Source organism: Nicotiana tabacum, chromosome 22 (genome assembly GCF_000715075.1).
Source record: "Nicotiana tabacum cultivar K326 chromosome 22, ASM71507v2, whole genome shotgun sequence".
Classification (NCBI taxonomy): Eukaryota; Viridiplantae; Streptophyta; class Magnoliopsida; order Solanales; family Solanaceae; genus Nicotiana; species Nicotiana tabacum.
This window is the reverse complement of record NC_134101.1, coordinates 207,562,072-207,566,265: the sequence shown is the minus strand read 5'-3', so window position 1 is coordinate 207,566,265 and position 4,194 is coordinate 207,562,072.

Here is a 4,194-nt window from a genome sequence, read left to right as displayed (position 1 = left end):
ACTTTATTTTGAAAAATAAAAATTTAAGATTTGGAAGTCGATTTGCACTCGGTTTGAAAACTATTCATATATTTATACTCGTCGGGTTATAGATAGTCGATATCCCTTGACTCAGGTTTTGACCGTGCGGGCCCAGAATTGACTTTTGTTGACTTTTTAGAAATTGGGTAAAGATTGAGCATTTATTATTTGGAATTGATTCCCTTAGCATTGTTTGATATTATTGAGTCATTTTTTGCTAGATTTGAGTCGGACGGAGGTGAATTTAAAGAAAAAGCATTTTTGGAGTATTGAATTGACTTGTTTGAGGTAAGTATTTTGCCTAAAGGATTTGACTTTAATTGCGTATTTGTGTTATGTGAAAAAGCGACGCGTACACCAGATGACGAGCGTGTACACTAGTGACAACGTGACACATTTTAATGTTCTATGAGCCTCAAAAGAGGTGTATGTAAAATCAAAGGTAAATATGATATCGAGAAAAGCACGTTTATGATCGGCTATAATTACATATTTTAGTCGTTTATTACACTCTAATTTACTGTACTTTAATTGAGTTTGAGTTTTAATCGCTAGTGTTTTGCACTAATTGTATGTTTTATGCCTTGTAGGATTGATTCCGAGCTATGTAGATGTTATGGAATAAATTCAAGTGATTTTGAGATTTGAAGTCTGAGTAAAAGCCCAAGGAATTAAGCCGGGATCGTGTTCGGGGATCAACGAATGATAGTTAAGAACGAACGAAAAATCGAGTAGGCATATTGCGCACTGTCTAGTAAAATGCACATAACATTTTGCTCAAAACTCCATTTGGGCTCCACAATATATGGTTGGAAAGCTAATTTAAAGGGATACAACTGTTATGTTTTACATTTTTCCAAATTTCAAATAGTCCGCGGTCCAATCTGCGGCTGCGGACAGAACACTATGCAAAATCCGCGGTCAGGTCCGCGGTCGAATCTGCAGTCGCAGACGTTCTGACCTGGAAAAGTCTCCTTTTTAGCGTAGGAGAAGGTATAATTATTTGGGCCCGACCCTACTTGGTATATATACATGGAAAAACGGTATTTTGAGCACCTTTGACATACTTTTGACATAATTTAGACCTAAGGAGACCGGGAATTCGACCTAAGGAGGCAAGAACACACTAGGAGCAAGGCGGAGAATTCTTCTACGAGTTTTTCACTTCCTTCTTCCTATTTTCTATTATTGGTTATGAATTCTAGTATTGTAGTTTTGCATACTACTATGAATAGCTAAACTGTTATTTAGGGTTTTGATGGAACCTATTGGAGGATGATTTTCATGTTACGCTAATATAGATTTGCCATAATATTTTCTCTATTTGTTCAACTATATTATTATTGTGGTTGGTTGAAGAGCTCTCAATCGACTGTGCCTATTTAGTATGTATTACTCGGGAGAGAGTGCATATTTAGGTAGTTGTTGAACAACATCACTCCTAACGTATATGAGAGATCAATACGGAGGATTTAAAGGTGGGATTAGGGATAACGAAATCTTGGGTGCGATCCGAGTAAGTCATGCTTAATGCCAGCTAGCGTAATTTGGGAGAATATGTCTAGTAAATTATGGTAATTACTCGGGAGAGAGTTACTACAGTCAGAGCGCTCATGATCAGTAGAGAATACTTAGGCGAATTTATAGAAAACGTAGCGGGAAGGATTCCGACAATAAGGAAAATCATAACTCTAGACCTCCTTATTCTTGTCTCCAATCCTTATCCTTATTAATTGATAGTTTTACTGCTTTCTAGTATTTATTAGTTACTTAGATAAAAATAAATATTATAATTTTATAATTAGGAAATTGTTTGGACTTGTGTTTCTTAGCGGTATTGAACAACTGTAGCTAAGCCTTAATTCTCTATGGAATTCGACTCCGGGCTTATAAACCGAATTATATTTACGACGAGCGCTTAATCCTTTTTATAAGGCATAATTGGGCGTGATCAGTGACTATATTTATCACTAATGTGTTGGACTGTTTCCCCAATCATACTTCCAAATTTCCCCTCGTTATCAACTTCTTCATCTATTTCAATACAAGACTTTGATTTGGTAGGCAACCAAATGATGTAAGATATAATGATGAGGATCTAGTACACCAAACGTAAAAGAGGGTTAATATACTCACCACATAATCTCCATATAAACCAATATCACAGGGGATAACATATTCCACCAAATAACACTGGTACTAAATACTTCTTTGTACAAAAGAAAAATAAAAAATAAAACTTAATAGCTTTTTCAATTCTCAAGCCTAGATGGCACAATTTAGATAGGAATTGTTATACAAATAGCCAGTTAAATTCACGGTTTACTTTTTTTAACCGGTATACATGATTTATATAATTGTTATTCATAATTATATACATATTATGAATGAATTATATATATTATATACATTCGTCGGCTATTTTTAATTTAAAAAATTAGACGGACGGTTAATTATTTGGGTTGATATTGGAAGTTAAACTATTCTAAGTTGTGAAGATCCACGAATTTCTAAGGAAGTTTGAAAACTTTAGAGGGAGAATTACAGGAGCTACCCAAAAATAAAAAGTTTATTGTTACTTAGCCCGTTTAAGAAGCAGAGAAGGAATTTAGGGCTAACTTTACTAGCATTTTATGAGTAGAGCTAATATTAATAGCTTTTTTGTTTTAAAATGCCCAACTGAATAGTGGCTTGAAGAGGGAAATGTTGTTCGTGTTTGACTGGATTCCTATTGGTTTACATGAATCACGAGGGCTAGAATTTGGTACTACGTTCATGGCGAGAATGGCGGTGGTGGTGGTACGTGGAAAGTAACTAGCCATAGAGGTAGAAATGATTTTAGGATTCGTTAATCTAATGATATTTTCCGTCTTAAATTAGAGGTCGAAACAAAAATTTACAAAAGAGCTTCAGTACTTATACATTAATTTTATGAAAATGCTCCTACAAATATAAATTGTTGTCACCTAAAAAGGTTTGATTCCCATTTCACCGTAAGTTTTATTTAAATGTACCGAAAGAGTAACTTTTGTTCAAATTAGTATCTAGGTCTCTAAATAAGTGACAAGGTAGTCAGGTGTTAGAGTTTTGAAGTCAAGGATTTTATAAGTCAATAAAATTCCTATATTAGAATCTTCATTAATTTCAGAAAGGGATTTTTATATAACTATACACTATTTGAAATTTTATTACGAAAAATATTTATATTTTGGTATTTATCCGACCTAAACACATTTTAGTTACAAAATATATACAATTCATCTTAAGGCTCCCAATTCATTATTTGTACCTTCAATAAAGGAATTTAGTTACACCCTTCTCCCGTTTTTCTCTCCTCTCTCCTTTCTTCCCTCTTTTCTCCAAATTGAACTTACATTTAGAGATTTAGGTATAGGAAAACCAAACAATTAAAGCTGCAAAAATTCCACGAGTAAAACTGTACCTTGATAATGGGAAGTAGACAAAGTAGAAGCCATTGCTGATGACCTCCGCACTATACAGAAGTGAACTAGGGGATTCGCAAATGCTATAAATAACTCCTTTTGGTCCAAAAAACGAGTTTGCTAAATCTTTTGATTAATTGTCGCAGAACCTGAAGTTATCAATTTACCAACACGCAATTTTCACTTCCTTATTTCTAATTATCTTAATTCTCCCATAATATATCAGTCACATATTATATTCATTTATTGGGAGTTAATGAAAGCAGTCGTGTTCTTATCAATGATTTACTAATCACCATTTTTAAATCTCTTACTTCTCTTCCCTTTCTCTTTTAAGAAAAACAAACTTTAGTAGTAATACAAAGATTTGTATATTTTATATCTGATTTATGCATAGTAAAAAAAATTCATACAACTAATTATATATTATACAACTTATTTATAACTTATCTACATTTTCATACATTATTTTTACCCAGTTATATACAACTACAATATCATACCACATAAATACAAGTTTTATACAAATTTTATACAATATATCTTTTGCCAGAGGCGGATCCAGGAATTTAACTTTATGGGTTCAAGATTTAGAACTCTAGCACATACCTCAAGTTACTATACAATAATAACCGAACGAAATATATATATATATATATATATATATATATATATATATATAGCAAGTATCGAACCATCTAACATATTATATATTCAATAAATATCACCA